The sequence below is a fragment of the Hyla sarda genome, chromosome 9, assembly GCF_029499605.1.
Source record: "Hyla sarda isolate aHylSar1 chromosome 9, aHylSar1.hap1, whole genome shotgun sequence".
NCBI classification, from domain to species: Eukaryota; Metazoa; Chordata; class Amphibia; order Anura; family Hylidae; genus Hyla; species Hyla sarda.
The window spans coordinates 134,391,486-134,412,031 of record NC_079197.1 but is presented as its reverse complement, the minus strand read 5'-3'; the positions used below and the strand labels follow the sequence as shown (position 1 = coordinate 134,412,031).

Here is a 20,546-nt window from a genome sequence, read left to right as displayed (position 1 = left end):
CTCAACTTCAGCAGCTCATAAGTGCTGAAAGGATTAACATTTTTTTATAGAAGTAATTTACAAATCTTTCTGGAGCCAGTTGATATATTAAAAAAAAGTTTTTTCCTGGATAACCCCTTTAAGGAATAGTCCCTTAGTCAATTGTCACAATTCACTAAATTCTTCAAAATATTTGAGGCATTTTTCACTCCACTTCTGTAGCATGTCAACTGCACCAAATTTGTCATGTTGTGTTATGTATGATAAATTTGGCACATTTTACAAAACACTTTGAATTTTGCGCCACCAAATGTGAGACTGCACAAAACATTTGTCCGGTTTTAGAAACTCATGAACAATAAATATGTTTAAAAACTATAAATGCCATCAGAAAGCATAACGGGTGAGCAAAGCACAAATGCGCGAAAGTGAAGATGGTCATAAAAGAAAAGGGTACTAATTACACCAAAATATAGGCTCAAGAACAAACAATACTTTTCCTCCTGTATGTCCAGATAGGTGCTGGTATCAAATTTGGAAGCTTTATGGATCTCCTCCCTTTTCTCTCCCTCCCCGCTATTGTACTCAGGACTATGAAATAAAAGAACCCCCTTATTGCATCAACTTTAGGTAAGTGCAATTTTCCATTCTTTCTTGTTGGCATCAATTAAAGAGAACCTGTCATCAAACCATATTTTCTAAACTAACTCAGATTATATTCCCTAACTACTCCTAACACCCCCCTGCCCTTAAAAAAAATTCTGAGCTTTAAAAAGCTCTGTATTATACCCTTTCCCTTGCTCACATTGTGTGAGCTCCCTGCAGGAGAAAGTGGGCGTTCCCTAGCAGGTGCAACATCACTGAAGCCTGCAAGAGCTGTGCCTCACCATGCCCTGTATGCACTTCCTGAGATTGGACTTCGGCAAGTCCAAGTGGAGACCAAACTAACTGTTTGACTTGCGCAGGGAACAGAACAGAGCCTACTAGTATCTGTTTTTTCAATCACATTAAAATCATACAAAAGGTTGAGAATTTTAACAGCAAGTAAATAGCAAATTGTCTTATAATAACATAAGGAACAATATATTAAAAGTTTAGTTTGGTGACAGGTACTCTTTAAAGGAGCTCTCTGGCGAAAAATAACTTATCCCCTATCAACAGGATAGGGGATTAGTATCTGATCACGGGGGGTCTGACCTCTGGGGCCAGAGCAATCACCGGGACAGGACCCGGCACTCAGTGATGATCGTGTGCGGCAGTCGGTACATGCTCCATTCATTCCTATGGGAGCGCAGAAAAGACCTGAGCACAGCTCTCGGGCATCATCGCCACTCCCATAGAAATGAATGGAGCGTGTGCCGTCTACTGGTAGACAATACGCATGCCTTACTGTGAGCACCAGGGCCCCTTGCTTTAAATAAATAACTTCACTCGTCCTCCCTGTTCACTAGATGACTATAGCATGATGTGACTGCCTAGCTACCACTAGGAGGCAGACTGACACTTTAACACATATTTACCACTATAAACTTTAGACTATTATGAAGCTACTGTGTACTACTACTATACATTGTCTTTACATACGAATGATCAGGCATGATAAACTAAATGTACAAAGGAAAATGATAACTAAATGAAGTTACAAGGGGTTTAAGTGATAGAATACTGAATGAAAACATAAGAGAAATAGGCGTCCGCTCATGTGAAGTAATCAAGTATTCATGTCTTGGCCTGGAGGATCAATCATAGGAAGCACGGAAGAAGATGGTCCGGGTCCCAGGTAAGTATGTAGCAGCAAAAAGCTTCCTTAAAACTTCAAAACTTTAATTAATCCATTAAAAATCCAAAGAAAAGGTGCAAGATAAAAGCCAAATGAAATGCCGCCACATTTTGGTTTACATAATACCGGATAATCATAGTGGTATTTCACAGGAGAAAACATCCAGCATATATACCTGCTAGAGAAGTAATGAACAGGTAAAGGACACACCTCTCATATGACGTGTGTTCCGGTAGTCAGTAGAATTATTCAAGCAGCTGAATATGTAAATGCAGACATTTATGCTAAAAGGCAAATGGATATGCGGGAAACCAACAAAATAAAAACATATGTTAAATTCAGTACTAGTACATTGTTGTATAGGGGGACACATCAATAGATATACGATATATCGTTTCTGCAGTTCAATCCCTGCGGGTACCAGGTGTCCAGACAGAGGATCCAAAACGCCTCCCATCTGAACACCAGCTTACTCCAGTCACCACCCTGGCCGGGGGGCTTTACTTTTTCAATACCCTGAACACTCAAACTGGTCAAATCACCCATATGTTTCTCAGCAAAGTGTCTCGTAGGTCCAGACATAGATCTTTGAAGAGTTGTAAGGTGGTTCAGCATTACAAGGTGTTCAGCAGTTCTTGTTTTAAATTTTTTAGTCGTACAACCAATGTACTGTAAACTGCAGAGATTGCACGTAGCAAGGTAGATCAGGTGTGTAGTGCGGCAGTTTATAAACCTTCTTATATCATATGCAGTACCAGTAGATGTAGATTTGAAGCAGCTTGATATGTGAATATATTTGCATAGGTTGCACCGTGTATGGCCACAATGATAGCATCCCGTACAACTGAGCCAGTTCTGTTGGTCATTGGTTTTGGCTTGGAAGTCACTGGGAGGGAGTTGGTTGTATAAAGATTTACCCCTCCGGGGGACCATTCTGACCCCTGCATTCAGTATTGTAGACAGAGTCTCAGAGTCTCATCGTGGTGAGGAACAGGTAAGTGTTGTAAGACTATTGGTTTCACTTGTTCAAATTCCATACTGTATGCTGTACAAAATGTGAGGGGATCAGTAGGAGAGAGGGTTCGGTTGCTCTGGGGTCTATTTTTCAGGTAGTATCCCTTAGGTTTGGAATTGCCAATATTTATAGCAAGTTGTATGTCTTTGTGTGTATATCCTCTGTTATGCGAGTACAGTAGTTATATCTAGACAGGTTTTTTGATAGTCCTGTGTTTCTGAGCATGTCCTCCTTGCTCTCACAAATTCCCCTATTGGAAGGTTCTTGATGACATGTCGTGGTGACAGCTCTTGGCATGTAATAGGCTATTTCCCGCAGTTTCTTTGCAGTATAGTTTCCTTACAATCTTGTTTGATTGTGGTACCTCTGCCAAGGTGACGTCCAAAAAGTTTTGTGCTCAGATTGTCCCATTTAGTTGTAAATTGTAAATTATACTGGTTATAGTTTAGAAATTCACTAATTTCATAAGCTTGTTCCGGGGTACCAAGCCACTCTAGGAGGAGGTCGTCCAGGTATCTGCCATACCATCCAATAAGGTGGAAAAATGGTTTGGTAATGTCATATAAGACGACCTCCTCCCAGTGGGCCATATACAGATTAGCCAGAGATGGGGAGAATTTGGCTCCCATGAGACATCCAGTTATCTGCAAATAATATTGTTTATTAAAACAAAAAAAGTTGCGTGTTAGCAGAAAAAATTAAACGTCCAAAATGTATTGTTTGAGATCTGTACTGTAGTTGCTGTATTTGTCAAGAGGATATGCTACAGTATACAGCTTGGACTGCATGAGTAAGTAGGATACAATTATAGAGTGCCACTATATCGGAAGATAGCCATGTAGCATCCTTTGGCCTAAACAAATGACCAACGGAACTGGCTCAGTTGTACGGGATGCTATAATTGTGGCCATACACGGTGCAACCTATGCAAATATATTCACATATCAAGCCGCTTCAAATCTACATCTACTGGTACTGCATATGATATAAGAACGTTTATAAACTGCCGCACTACACACGTGATCTACCTTGCTACGTGCAATCTCTGCAGTTTACAGTACATTGGTTGTACAACTAGAAAATTTAAAACAAGAATTGCTGAACACCTTGTAATGCTGAACCACCTTACAACTCTTCAAAGATCTATGTCTGGACCTACGAGACACTTTGCTGAGAAACATAGGGGTGATTTGACCAGTTTGAGTGTTCATGGTATTGAAAGAGTAAAGCCCCCCGGCCAGGGTGGTGACTTGAGTAAGCTGGTGTTCAGATGGGAGGCGTTTTGGATCCTCCGTCTGGACACCCGCGGGGATTGAACTACAGAAATAATTTATCATATATCTATTGATGTGTCCCCCTATACAACATTGTACCAGTCCTGAATTTAACATACTTTTTCTTTTGTTCCTCTATTTTGTTGTTTTCCCGCATATCCATTTGCCATTTAGCGTATATGTCTGCATTTACATATTCAGCTGCTTGAATAATTCTACTAACTACCGGAATACACGTCATATGAGAGGTGTGTCCTTTACCTGTTCATTACTTCTCTAGCAGGTATATATGCTGGATGTTTTCTCCTGTTAAAAACCACTATGATTAAGATTTACATGTAAACCAAAACCCGTCGGCGTTTCATTTGGCTTTAATCTTGCACCTTTTAATGGACTAATTAAAGTTTTGAGGTCTTAAGGAAGCTGGATTACTCCCTCCCATAGACTTAAATAGCGGGGGCGACTTCACACGGGGGCGGAGTCATGACATCACGATACTCCGGCCCCGTGGTCGTACCCCCATTAGCCAAGTCCCCGCTGTTGCAGCACTTCAGCAATCATCTTAAAGGGGAAAGCACCTTATTCTTCTTAAAGCAACAGCACACTCAAAACTCAACAAGATGTCAGAACCCAGCTCTCCAGATCAACCAGGCGACAGCGCCCCTTCATCTTCAGCAGAGAGGTTATCACCTGCCCCAGCAGACAGTATCTTGCCAGCTCTACCTGCAGTCAGCATCAACAGTCCTGGTGTTCCAGTGTCTGCACCAGTATTCATGGGGAAGCCTGTCCTCCCTACCTACAATGGAGACCCCTTCACCTTGAGGGATTTCAAAGAGAGGATCCAGAGCCTGTTTGTCTTTTACTCTTTCCATCAACAGGTGCAATTGCTCACAGGACAACTACAGGGACCAGCGTTAGAGGAAGTCCGCACCTGGCCAGCCTCCGAAAAGGCGACCGTAGAGCAGATATTTGAAGGACTGTACCAGGTATTTGAGTCACATTCTCCATCAGAGGTACGTCTCCCGTTGTATGAAAGGCGATAAAAAGCCAGGTGAGACCTTGAGAGCATATGCAGTAGCCCTACAGAATGCCCTAGAGACTGTTCAAAAATTAGATGGTTTAACCCCCAAGCAGGGCAACAAGGTGTTAATGGACAGATTTATTGATGGGTCTCATAATAAGTGGGACAAAGCCCAGCTGAGAATGTTAGCGGTCCAAAACCCCAGTATGTCCTTCCCCGCTTTCAAAAGACTGGCTATCCAAGTGATTGAGTCCTGGACTGAGTTAGAGGAAGTTTGTACACCCCTTACACCCGTTCAAGAGCCACTAGGGGCGGTAACCAGACCTATACCACCACCGTCACCAGCCCCCGCCCCAGTGTCATGTACTTTGCCAGTCACCGCAGCCTCAGATCTCTAGAGTGTTAGGCAGGACATTGAACAACTGTCTAATGCTGTGAAGGAGCTTGCCACCCGGGCCGCTCCACCTGACCGTGAACCACCCCTTCCTAGAAAACCTGCCCCTGCTCCTGCAATTTCAATTACCACAATCCACTGTCCAATAGACCCTCGGGGACTCAAGGACCCTTTTGCACTTACGGTAACAAGTCAGGACATTGGGAAATGCAGTGCTGGGATTTAAATGGATTTCCCCTGAGGTCGCGGACCTGCCTTCATTAAAACAGTCATCAGTTCCAATCCTCAAACGACCTAAGTCAGGACTCTCACTTTATGTCACCTCCTGCCCCTATGTAAAAATTGTTGTAAAAGGTGTACTGTTGGAGGCGTTGATAGATACAGGGTCGCAAGTGTCTACTATACCTAAAAGTGCATTGGGATACTAGTTTATTGTGTGAGCCTGAGGATGTTAACTTCAGGAGAAGTTGCGGGTAATGGGCAACCAGTCCCGAGACATGGATACTGGGAGCCAACCATTCAATTTGGAGAGCATGTACTTAGCGGGCAGGGAGTGATTTTAACTAATGTGACTAATGTGTCCCCTACAGGCCAGTATGTATTCTATGGAGAGAAAGATAGAGCAGAGCTCCTCATAGGGCAATACGTTTGGAACAATGTAAATGTGTATAAGGTGAGGCAGTCAAACAAGTAAGTAGTCTCGCTCACCTTGTACTGTTGTGTATATAGACACAACAGCAATAAGTGCGTGGTTCAGAGTATTGGTGGAGCAGCTTCCTGGAATCGGCAGCAGGTGAAACCTGTCCGAGGTATATGATGCAAGTACTGGTGCTAGGCAGGAAAAGTACCAGGTTCTATAGCGCAATCCACCACTCAAGCAATCGAACCTTTTATCCCAAGAAGTTGCCTGAGTGGTGGATTGCGCTATAGAACCTGGTACTTTTCCTGCCTAGCACCAGTACTTGCACCCTACAGGCCAGTGGGCTGCGTAGTACCACTTGGAAGTCCTACAGGCGGAGCGGAAGTTTGCCAACAAGCAAGGTGAAATCTGCAGAGTACGAGTTCAAGACATCATCTGGTGTTGTGCACGCCCAGGAGTCAAGAATAGGGACTATCAAGCCCTGCTGGAACCTATGCAATAGGAAGATTATCCTCTTGTTCGAGCTGCGAGAAGCCTTGTCACTGTCACCAACGGGAGAGTCCCGGTGCAGTTAGTAAATCTGTCTGAATACACTCCTGTAGCCAAGCTGTACCTCCTAGAGTCGAAAGACATTGTGACAGAACGTTTGGTGGCCCGACAGCATGCAACTCAAGTGGCCGAAGGATCCAGTGTGAGCCCTCCAGAGCCCTGGTGGGCGCAACTCCAGGTTGGAGACGACACTACCCCAAGGGACCAAGTCAATGGAATCATTAAGGTTGCCAAGAGGTACCATGAGGCTTTCAGCAAGCACCCCACAGACTTCGGGCAGACTTCAATGATCCATCACCGTATCCTCACAGGTGACAGCCCACCTATCAAGGAAAGACACCACCCGGTCGCGCCCGGCATGTATCAGACTGTCAAGAAGATGCTGGCCGACATGAAAGAGGCAGATGTGATCCAAGAGAGTCAGAGCCCCTGGCGGCGCCACTTGTACTAGTCAAGAAAAAGGACGGAACATCCGCTTCTGTGTTGACTACAGGAAATTGAACAATGTCACACACAAGGATGCTTATCCATTGCCAAGGATCGAGGAGTCACTCACCACCCTCGGGTCAGCTGATTACTTCTCCACCCTAGACTTAACCAGTGGATATTGGCAAGTGTCCACGGCCGTATTGAATAGGGAGAAGACCGCCTTTGTGACGCCTATAGGACTGTTCAAGTTTAAAAGTATGCCGTTTGGGCTGTGCAACACCTCTGCTACATTCCAGCATTTGATGGAAAGGTGCATGGGCCATCTGAATTTTCAAAGTGTCCTATTGTACCTGGACGATGTCCTTGTGTATTCCAAGTCCTACCAGGAACACATCTATTAGACGTCTTCGAAGTCCTGATCAAGCATGGGCTGAAGATTAAGCCCTCAAAGTGTCATCTGCTTAAACCTCAGGTTCACTACTTGGGTCATGTTGTCAGCGCCGAGGGAATCCAGCCCAATCCTGAAAAAGTGGAAGTTGTCAAGAACTGGCCTACCCCGCGCACGGTGAAAGATGTCAGGAGCTTCCTGGGATTTTCCTGGCTACTATCGCCGCTTCATTCCCCACTTCACCCGTATCCCAGAACCCCTCACAGCACTCTTATGAGGTATGGCGAAGGAGAACTACAATGGAAGACCACCTATTGAATGGTCCGAAGAGCAAGTGACAGCATTCCGAGCTCTTAAATGTCTGCTGACAGAACCCCCCATCTTGGCGTATCCAGACTACAGTCAGTCGTTCCGGCTATATACTGAAGGTTTTGAAAGGTCTGGGAGTTGTCCTGTCCCAAGTTCAAGAGGAGCAAGAAAAAGTGATTGCTTATGCCAGTCGTAACCGGCGAGGGGCAGAGAAGAAGGATGCAAACAACAGCTCATTCAAGTTGGAACTTCTCGCCCTGGTATCGGCAGTGACCGAAAAGTTCAAAGACTATTTGGCTGCCATGCCATTTACTGCCTACACGGATAATAACCCGTTGGCCCACCTAAACACTGCCAAGTTGGGTGCCATCGAATAGCATTGGGCTTTAAGATTAGCCAATTACAGTTTCACCATCAAGTACAGAAGCGGCAAGTCGAATGTCAATGGCGACTTACTGTCTAGGATGACCCCCGGCAAAGAACCCCGTCGAAGCTGTGTAGGAAGATGTGGAGATGCCCCCATTTTACCAACGGTTCGTGAACCAGAATGTTGTGACCGCCCTCATGGGACGGTGAACCCAGGTCCAAAAAGATTAAAGAAGACCTATAGACCTGGAAGACTCTTCAAGACGAAAGTCGAGTCATGGGGGATTTGTTGGACTACCTTTTGGCGAAAAAGGTACCAACCCATCTACGCCGGGCTCAGTTTGACTATGAGCTGAAACGTCTGTGGCGACAGAGGAAGCGACTGTTTGTGCCCAAGGGACTGTTGTACCGAAATTCTTTGGATCGGGTCTCTGGTGATCGACTTCATCAGATTCTGGTTCCCCGAAGAGACGCGGCGATGGTCCTCAACGCATACCATGAACAGTCGGGACACTTTGGAGTCCACAAGACAGAAGCTACTGTTAGGCAAAGATTCTATTGGATCGGAATGCAGAGAGACGTTGAGAAATGGTGCAGTGAATATGCAGTCTGTAACTTCACTAAGAATGTGTGCAAGGACGCAAGAGCACCCCTCCATTCCATCCAGAGTAAAAGGCCTGACCAGTTGGTAGCGCTAGACCATGTCAGGGTACATTTATACTCTCACCATGGTGGATCACTACTCTATGTGAGTTGTCATTGTACCTGTTAAAGACCTCACAGCCAAGACAGCGGCCCAGATGTTCTACTCCAATTGGATGCAAACCCTTGGGTGTCCGGAGTCTGTCCTGACGGACAGTGGAACGGCTTTTGAGGCCCAACTCTTCCAAGAGCTGTGTCAATTCCATGCTTGTAAGAAACTCCGGACTACTGCTTACCACCCCAAGCGGAATGTGCTCTGTGAGCACATCAATCAAGTCTTTATCCACATGTTGCGAGCAGCCTCTGTGTCGTCTGCTGCCTGAACTGTTGGAGATTTATAATAATACAGTCCATTGTTCTACGGGATACACCCCTTTCTACTTGAAGATGGGGCGACATGGGCAGCTGCCTAAAGACCGAACATTTAGGCTCCAAGCCCCGTTAAACAACTCTCTGCAAGCCTCCCTGGAGTGGGTCTCTGACCACCAGAGGAGAATCCAGGAAGCCAAAGAAATTGTCAGCAAGAAGATGGGCGAGGCTCACCAGAGACAACAGGAGGATTATAATGCCTCAGCCAAACCACTTCAATTGGACACGAATTCCGGCTGCGGAAGTTTCCAAGGACCCACAAGTTAGACTCTATCTAGGAGACAGAACCGTACACAGTGACGGCCATACCCCTTCCGGACTCTGATGTATACGAAGTACAGAAGCCTGGATATGAGCCGCAAGTTGTTCACCGAAACCGGATCAATTTGTGTCTGAAAGAAGATCTACCAGTACTCCCAGCACCACTTTCTCCAGCTGTGAGACCTGTGAGAGAGTACGGTGAAGGCAAGGGGATTCACCCATCTATGGATTTTCTCATGTTCTCTCCAAATTAGCCTGCAGTTTTCTGTGTCGCACCAACCCCAGGGCTGGTTAAACCCACACTAGTCTCTACACCAGTACCAGCTTTGTCACCATTGGCTCCGGCCTATACAGCAGTCTCCAGAGTACCAACTCTGTCTCCAGCCTCCCCAGTGCAGATGCCAGCAACTCTGGGTCCCGCCAGCCCTGGACCAATACCCGCTCTTGAATTCGTCGAGGAAGAGATAGCTGCAGCTTCAGAGGTTCCAAGAGCTCCAGAAGACGCAAGAGTTCCAGATTCCCCCAAAGTGGTGTTGCATAGGTCCCAAAGGTTGACACAAGGACAAATTCCCACAAGGTACAAAGATTAGCTCACAATATAGTGTATAAAGTTATGTACCACACATAGTTAGTCCATATAAAATCTAAATAGTCTACACTTATGTAAATATCTAAGTTAGGACTGTAACATTACTTAAGGCCTCAGTACACATATATCAAGTATGTATATGTCTAACATTTTCTCCTGTCCACGTGTACAGGGTGTTCTGCTAGCCAGAGGGTTCCCCTGCAAGATAACATAAAAACGTATAAGGGCAGAGTACAGGTTGTAAAGGTAACATTGTTGTATTGCATAACAATGTATATTGAGTTCTGGGGAGAAATGTTGTAATACCGAAGTGCCCCAGCAGCCAAGGCATTGGGCAGATAGCCTCGGGCAACCCAATCCGCAACCAGTGAATTAAAGTGTTTAAAGAGTGTTAGCAATGCAGTTACAAGCGAAAACAATCCCACATATTTAACCTGTTACTCTAAGTAAAGAGCCTGTATGGACATTTACCAGTGCTACATGGACTAATTTCAATTTTGTTCCATAATCAGACCTGAGAAAGACATTCTTTGCTAAAATGCCCCAGGAACTGTCATTGAACCCCAGTGGCCACTTCGGTCATCTGCCTTCCAGGACTGTGCATCGAGGACAACTGTATTTAAGAGGGGGAGTTTGTGGTGGCCCAGTACGGGAGGGGTTCCCAGTACCCTTGCTGCCCTGCCCGGCAGCCTCCCTTCAGTGTCCCCTGGGCTTTTTTGTACTTGTTTCCCCCTGTATATATGTTCTGCATCGTAATGTATTAGAAAATGTCTTGCTGCTTTAAGAGTTTTACCATGTGATATGTCATGTGATTGTTACCCAGGAAGGTATCAGTGACTAGGTGATCCCGAGAGTGACCTATGGGCTCCCTGCTAGTCTCCCCCATATAAGCCCTGGGTGGAGCTAGCTCTCGCTCTCTTTCCTCTTTGGAGATAAGCCTTTGCTGAGGTCAGTCGTGCCTATTGTGTGTGTCCAGAGTGTTGGAGGCCTCAAAGTCAAGTCCTGCAGCCACCATCAAATGCAAGTAAGCTACAGTCATAGCTTTGTCAGTCTTCAGTCAAGACAAGTCAGTCCCTGTCATCTGTCAAGTCAGCATGGCCTGCATTACACTGTCCAGTCCCAGCAAGCCCTTAGGCTAGGTTCAGACTACGGAATTTCCGCCGGAATTTTTTCGCTTTGAAATTTCCGGCAGAAATTCTGCTTACTATAATGCATAGTGTAGTGAATGGTTTTCCGTTCACAAATTCACACTTCGGAATTTGTGAAGCGGAAAATCCGGATGAGAAATCCGCTAGAAAATTTCCGCCTGAAGAAAGCGGTTGCTCTTTCTTCAGGCGGAAATCCTAGCGGAACACATAGCAGTCTATAGGAGACTGCAGTGTCCGCGCCGTCCTAGCGCCGACTAATTCAGTCGGCGCAGGTGGAACTCGGAATCTCCGAGCGGAAATTTTCTGCCCAGAGATTCTGTAGTCTGAACCTAGTCTTAAGGTCTCTGAGTCACTGGTCACCTCCTTGGGCCCTGGCTGAACTGTATAGACTTTACCTTCTGCATCTCTCTACCCTCATTAAAGCTACCGTTATCCGTAACTTGGCGTTGGAGTCATTATTGCTTCCGTGCCTAGCCCGGGATCTAGTGGTATACCTTCGGGTGGTATCGAGCATAAACCATGGCCTGGCATCACAAATACAAGGGGTTAATGCCATCTGCCCCTAGGGTAACAACATCTTCCCTCATCTCACCCCGTTACCACAATACTATGGGGGAGATTTATCAAAACCTGTGCAATGGAAAAGTTGTCCAGTTGCCCATAGCAACCAATCAGATCACTTCTTTCATTTTTCACAGGTCTTGTTAAAAATGAAAGAAGCAATCTGATTGGTTGCTATGGGCAACTTTTCCATTGGACAGGTTTTGATAAATCTCCCTCATAGTCTTCATGTAAACCACTTGCTTCACTTTTTGTAGAAAGCGTCAGGCAGAACACGCATGTAAAGAACACAGACACAGAGGGAATTCATGACTGCACATTACTTCAGCCGACTAGCTGTCTGCTTCTAGCGTGGAGGCGGCAGCTGACCTTTAACATTATGAAATGTGTAGCACTTACAAGAGCTAGGAGGAAGGACTGGTTTAACCCACGTTATGCCTTAGTATACTCTCTCTGGCCACTTTATTAGGTACACTGGATCAATTGCTTGTTAACACAAATAGCTAATCAGCGAATCACATGGCAGCAACTTAATGCATTTAGACATGTAGATGTGGTCAAGACAACTTGCTGATGTTCAAACCGAGAATCAGAATAGGGAAGAAAAGGGGTCTGACTGCCTTTGAACATGGCATGGTCGTTGGTGCCAGACGGGAAGGTGTGAGTGTTTCACAAACTGCAGATTTACTGGAGTTTTCACATAGGACCATTTTTAGGGTTTACAGAGAATGGTCCGAAAAAGAGAAAATATCCAGTGAGCGGCTATTGTGTGGATGAAAATTCCTTGCCGATGTCAAAGTTCAGAGGAGAATGGGCAGACTGGATTGAGATGACATAAAGGCAACAGGAGCTCGAATAACCACTCGTTACAATCAAGGTATGCAGAATACCGTAACTGAATGCAGAACACATCCAACCTTGAAGCAGATGGGCTACAGCAGCTGATAACCACACCAGCTAAGAACAGAAAACTGAGGCAACAATTCACACAGGTCACCATGATTGGACAATGGAAGACGGGAAGAACAATGCCTGGTCTGATGAGTCTCAATTCCATCTCCAACATTCAGATGGCAGAATCAGAATTTGGCTTAAACATGAAAGCAAGGGTCCATCCTGCCTTAGATCAACTGTTCAGGCTGGTGGTAAACACGACAGCCTACCTGAGTATTGTTACTTACCATGTCCATCCCTTTATGGCCACAGTGGACCCATCTTCTGATGGCTACTTCCAGCAGGATAACACTCTACCTTTAGTATATATCACCTTTATTTTTCAGTTTTATGTATCTGTGGTAAGGTGAGGGATGGTGTGTAGTGCAGTCTACTAGGATACGTGGCTACTAGTGAAATATTTGTCACACCAGGAGCATGGAGTGAATGGATGTTGGTGTAGTAGTTCTGCAAGATTTGGCCACTTACCACAGCTCCAAAAGAAGTAGTTAATCGTATCCGAGCTCCAATGCAGGGATTTCAGATAACCACTAGTGAACATGCCGGATAATAAGGAGACAGACAGGATAATGCAAGGACTGGAGACAGGTTTACATTAATGGATGAGGTAAACAGCCACAGTCACTGTTATGTGAATGCTGAGACTTGTAGTATTGGTAGACACTGACTAGACTGACTCAACTCTGACTTAAATCTGATTCAGACTTGACTTTGACTTGAGAGGAGATGACACTGACTAGCTTCTTCACAACAATAATACTAATTTTAGTGCATACCGCCAGGGAGGATACAAGGGATAGATGTGGCCAAGAGGATCATCACACCCTCATCCTTTCTTCCCTATGGGGTCCATCCGACAAACAGCTATTGCCCCCAAAGCCTGGACTGAGACTTCTGAGATAACGAGGTGCAAGCTTCTACACGATATGGTAGCAACTGAGGCACTGCTCTTATTACAGTCAATCGGAGCCACAGAGCCTAGGATATAGCGTCCTCTTAGAACAATACAGTGATCCCTCAACTTACAATGGCCTCAACATACAATAGTTTCAACATACAATGGTCTTTTCTGGACCATCGTAACTTGAAACCAGACTCAACATACAATGCTATGGACAGTCCAGATCTGTGAAACTTGTCACAACTGGAGGAACTGACCAATCAGAATGGGCATTCACTGGTAAATCACCTCTATTACTGAAGTGCATGCACTGGCTGTCTGGTAGCGCCCCCTACGGTACAGGAAGGAACTACAAGTTCTGTACTACTCCTTACCTGTGCCGGGGTTAGCTGCTCCTTTTGTACACCAAGTAAGGGCGGCTCCATTTGGGACACTGGGTGTACTGTATAGGACCCTGAAGAAGCTCCTGTCCTCTACATAAACCATTGTTTCCCAACCAGGGTGCAAAACTACAACTCCCAGCATGCCCGGACAGCCAACGGCTGTCCGGGCATGCTGGGAGTTGTAGTTTTGCAACAGCTGGAGGCTCCCTGCTTGGGAAACACTGACCTAGACAGTGATTACAGCTCCCAGCAGATCTTTCTTACTTTTATATGTAAGGATTTGCTTTATCTATATTAGTTATCTGTTTATTTTTCTTTAATCCTCACTTTTTTTTCCTATTTTTGGATGACATTTTGGTGGCTTCAGAACCAATTACAAGGTTACTATAGAATTATGGTCTCAACATACAATGGTTTCAACATACAATGGCCGTCCTGGAACCAATTAATATTGTAACTTGAGGGACCACTGTACTAGAAGGGCACATAGACATGAGATCACCAGGTGGTCCGTTATTAGGACCGCCAGCAATAACCTGTCTAGAGCATCATGATAGGAAAAATGAAGAATTACGCAGTACCCACTGCAGTCAATGAGCTACCCATGGCATGTATGGCTAGCTGATCGATGACAGTCCAGACTGGTTGTGAAAGCTGTCCCCACCCTTTATCACCTAAAAGGTTTCTAATATTTTATTTGAAAGTTGTTCTTAAAACCAGAAACCCCATCAATATACAGTATATCCAAAGCTGTCCGGGGCCTATACATAGACCTCAGCTGTTGTTTTTAGGTCAGACAGTGTTTAGCTATGTAGTGGGTAATGAGGACACCTAGCTTACAAATTATAGCTATGTACCAGCCCCGGCCACAGGGAGGTCTGGGAGATTCTCATGTGCCGACCCATATTACGAAACCTTTTACTATGTTCAGTTGCTGATGGTTCATTGTAGGGAACAGAGTTTTTTAAAGGGCAGTGGGATTCTTCTGCACCATTAACACTTCACCCCAGAAATTCCGGACCTCTGACTGATACTTAAGAATGAACATGCCCATTCTTTTGGTGGAATTCGTTCTGAAATGCTTTGCCATCTATGGAGACAACTTACTCTGCCGTCACCCGCTACAGATGGAACCTACACCCTGAATATTTCTGGGTGGAGATTCCATAGTGTGAATGAGCCCTAAGTGATTTTTCCACTTCGATACTCCTGGGTCAATTCCCCAAACTGCAGAGAGATGCTTACCTCTTAACATAGGCGTGCGCAGCCTATTGCATTAGGGTGTGCACCCTAAAGCACAAACTCACGCCATGCATGCGTGTGTGTGTTATATATATATATATATATATATATATATATACACATATACATACATATACACACACACACACACACACACACTCTTGCTTGCATGAACAGACCTACACTCATATAAATATCAATACAAACAAAATGAAAAACTTTATTAAAACTTAATTTTGGATTGGAGGCTTTTTTTTTGATTGGAGGCTCCATTATACATACACTGTACAGCAATCATACCTCTATTATACATACACTGTGACTGTACAGCAATCATACATCCAATCCATTAATAATGGATTGGATGTATGATTGCTGTACAGTCACAGACACAGTGTATGTATAATGGATGTATGCTTGCTGTACAGTGTATGTATAATGGTGGTATGTTTGCTGTACAGTGTATGTATAATGGAGGTATGCTTGCTGTACAGTGTATGTATAATGCTGGTATGTTTGCTGTACAGTGTATGTATAATGGTGGTATGCTTGCTGTACAGTGTATGTATAATGGATGTATGCTTGCTGTACAGTGTATGTATAATGAATGTATGCTTGCTGTACAGTGTATGTATAATGAATGTATGATTGCTGTACAGTGTATGTATAATGGAGGTATGCTTGCTGTACAGTGTATGTATAATGGATGTATGCTTGCTGTACAGTGTATGTATAATGGATGTATGATTGCTGTACAGTGTATGTATAATGGATGTATGATTGCTGTACAGTGTATGTATAATGGAGGTATGATTGCTGTACAGTGTATGTATAATGGAGGTATGATTGCTGTACAGTGTATGTATAATGGATGTATGATTGCTGTACAGTGTATGTATAATGGAGGTATGATTGCTGTACAGTGTATGTATAATGGAGGTATGATTGCTGTACAGTGTATGTATAATGGATGTATGATTGCTGTACAGTGTATGTATAATGGAGGTATGATTGCTGTACAGTGTATGTATAATGGTGGTATGTTTGCTGTACAGTGTATGTATAATGGAGGTATGCTTGCTGTACAGTGTATGTATAATGCTGGTATGTTTGCTGTACAGTGTATGTATAATGGTGGTATGTTTGCTGTACAGTGTATGTATAATGGATGTATGCTTGCTGTACAGTGTATGTATAATGAATGTATGCTTGCTGTACAGTGTATGTATAATGGATGTATGATTGCTGTACAGTGTATGTATAATGGAGGTATGATTGCTGTACAGTGTATGTATAATGGAGGTATGATTGCTGTACAGTGTATGTATAATGGATGTATGATTGCTGTACAGTGTATGTATAATGGAGGTATGATTGCTGTACAGTGTATGTATAATGGTGGTATGCTTGCTGTACAGTGTATGTATAATGGATGTATGCTTGCTGTAGAGTGTATGTATAATGGATGTATGATTGCTGTACAGTGTATGTATAATGGATGTATGCTTGCTGTACAGTGTATGTATAATGGTGGTATACTTGCTGTACAGTGTATGTATAATGGTGGTATGTTTGCTGTAGAGTGTATGTATAATGGATGTATGATTGCTGTAGAGTGTATGTATAATGGATGTATGATTGCTGTACAGTGTATGTATAATGGATGTATGATTGCTGTACAGTGTATGTATAATGGAGGTATGATTGCTCTACAGTGTATGTATAATGGAGGTATGATTGCTGTACAGTGTATGTATAATGGATGTATGATTGCTGTACAGTGTATGTATAATGGAGGTATGATTGCTGTACAGTGTATGTATAATGGTGGTATGTTTGCTGTACAGTGTATGTATAATGGAGGTATGCTTGCTGTACAGTGTATGTATAATGCTGGTATGTTTGCTGTACAGTGTATGTATAATGGTGGTATGTTTGCTGTACAGTGTATGTATAATGGATGTATGCTTGCTGTACAGTGTATGTATAATGAATGTATGCTTGCTGTACAGTGTATGTATAATGGATGTATGATTGCTGTACAGTGTATGTATAATGGAGGTATGATTGCTGTACAGTGTATGTATAATGGAGGTATGATTGCTGTACAGTGTATGTATAATGGAGGTATGATTGCTGTACAGTGTATGTATAATGGTGGTATGCTTGCTGTACAGTGTATGTATAATGGTGGTATGATTGCTGTACAGTGTATGTATAATGGTGGTATGCTTGCTGTACAGTGTATGTATAATGGATGTATGATTGCTGTACAGTGTATGTATAATGGTGGTATGCTTGCTGTACAGTGTATGTATAATGGTGGTATGCTTGCTGTATAGTGTATGTATAATGGTGGTATGTTTGCTGTACAGTGTATGTATAATGGAGGTATGATTGCTGTACAGTGTATGTATAATGGACAGGGCCATCTTTAATTTTGATTGGACCCTGGGCAAGCAATTTTTTTTGCCCCCCCCCCCTGGTCCCCCCCCCCCCCCATCCCACACACACTCGTGATCAGTACAGGATCAGTAATGTAATGTATGTACACAGTGACCTCACCAGCAGAATAGTGAGTACAGCTCTGGAGTATAATGCAGGATATAACTCAGGATCAGTCCAGGATAAGTAGTGTAATGTATGTACACAGTGACCCCACCAGCAGAATAGTGAGTGCAGCTCTGGGGTATAAAACAGGATATAACTCAGGATCAGTACAGGATAAGTAATGTAATGTATGTACACAGTGACCTCCCCAGCAGAATAGTGAGTGCAGCTCTGGAGTATAATACAGGATATAACTCAGTACATAAGTAATGTAAAGTGACCCTACAATCATCGCAATAGTGACATCTTATACAATGTGTGGCACCCATTGTGCAAAATCTAACTATTGGAATAAATGAAGGCTCACGTTACATTACTTATGGTGGAAGCAGCAGGTCACTCACCTCGTCTCCTAAGGAAACTTTTAGATTCGACTGTTGTGAGGCTCCTCAGGTTCTGTTGTATGAATGGCGGCTCTGGAGTATAATACAGGATACAACTCAGGATCAGTACAGGATAAGTAATGTAATGTATGTACACAGTGACCCCACCAGCAGAATAGTGAGTACAGCTCTGGAGTATAATACAGGATATAACTCAGGATCAGTACAGGATAAGTAATGTAATGTATGTACACAGTGACCTCACCAACAGCATAGTGAGTACTGCTCAGGAGTATAATACAGGATATAACTCAGGATCAGTACAGGATAAGTAATGTAATGTATGTACACAGTGACCTCACCAGCAGAATAGTGAGTACAGCTCTGGAGTATAATACAGGATATAACTCCGGATCAGTACAGGATAAGTAATGTAATGTATGTACACAGTGACCTCACCAGCAGAATAGTGAGTGCAGCTCTGGAGTATAATACAGGATATAACTCAGGATCAGTACAGGATAAGTAATGTAATATATGTACATAGTGATCTCACCAGCAGAATAGTGAGTACAGCTCTGGAGTATAATACAGGATATAACTCAGGATCAGTACAGGATAAGTAATGTAATGTATGTACACAGTGACCTCACCAGCAGAATAGTGAGTACAGCTCTGGAGTATAATACAAGATATAACTCCGGATCAGTACAGGATAAGTAATGTAATGTATGTACACAGTGACCTCACCAGCAGAATAGTGAGTGCAGCTCTGGAGTATAATACAGGATATAACTCAGGATCAGTACAGGATAAGTAATGTAATATATGTACATAGTGATCTCACCAGCAGAATAGTGAGTACAGCTCTGGAGTATAATACAGGATATAACTCAGGATCAGTACAGGATAAGTAATGTAATATATGTACATAGTGATCTCACCAGCAGAATAGTGAGTACAGCTCTGGAGTATAATACAGGATATAACTCAGGATCAGTACAGGATAAGTAATGTAATGTATGTACACAGTGACCTCACCAGCAGAATAGTGAGTACAGCTCTGGAGTATAATACAAGATATAACTCCGGATCAGTACAGGATAAGTAATGTAATGTATGTACACAGTGACCTCACCAGCAGAATAGTGAGTGCAGCTCTGGAGTATAATACAGGATATAACTCAGGATCAGTACAGGATAAGTAATGTAATATATGTACATAGTGATCTCACCAGCAGAATAGTGAGTACAGCTCTGGAGTATAATACAGGATATAACTCAGGATCAGTACAGGATAAGTAATGTAATATATGTACATAGTGATCTCACCAGCAGAATAGTGAGTACAGCTCTGGAGTATAATACAGGATATAACTCAGGATCAGTACAGGATAAGTAATGTAATATATGTACATAGTGATCTCACCAGCAGAATAGTGAGTACAGCTCTGGAGTATAATACAGGATATAACTCAGGATCAGTACAGGATAAGTAATGTATGTACACAGTGACCTCACCAGCAGAATAGTGAGTACAGCTCTGGAGTATAATACAGGATATAACTCAGGATCAGTACAGGATAAGTACGGGGGAGGGAATTATCAGATTATACATGTGAGGGGAGGATAATAATGATTATTATAATCCTCCCCTCACATATGTAACATCTCCCCCTCACATGTATAATCTGATAATCCCCTCCTCACATTGATTATCCCCTCACATATATATATATATATATATATATATATATATATATATATAATATCATACTCAGATTATATGTGAAGGGATAATCAATGTGAGGAGGGGATTATCAGATTATACATGTGAGGGGGAGATGTTACATATGTGAGGGGAGGATTATAATAATCATTATTATCCTACCCTCACATGCATAATTTCCTCCCTTCTCACATTATATAATAAATCCCCCCTCACATTATATAATAAATCCCCCTCACATTATATAATAAATCCCCCCTCACATTATATAATAAATCCCCCCCACACTATATAATAAATCCCCCTCACATTATATAATAAATCCCCCCACACTATATAATAAATCCCCCTCACATTATATAATAAATCCCCCTCACATTATATAATAAATCCCCCTCACATTATATAATAAATCCCCCCACACTATATAATAAATCCCCCTCACATTATATAATAAATCCCCCTCACATTATATAATAAATCCCCCTCACATTATATAATAAATCCCCCCACACTATATAATAAATCCCCCTCACATTATATAATAAATCCCCCTCACATTATATAATAAATCCCCCTCACATTATATAATAAATCCCCCCTCACATTATATAATAAATCCCCCCACCC

General features: G+C 43.1%; 1 protein-coding gene across 1 annotated transcript in view; it reads left to right on the top strand.

The window, feature by feature from the left end:
• Nucleotides 1-443: 443 nt before the first annotated feature.
• The window catches only part of TSPAN15 (tetraspanin 15), a 65,686-nt gene continuing 45,583 nt past the window's right edge, over nt 444-20,546 (top strand). Inside the window, exon 1 of the mRNA XM_056541505.1 lies at nt 444-609. The gene's annotated coding sequence lies outside the window, so the exon portion shown is untranslated. The remainder of the gene's footprint in view (nt 610-20,546) is intronic.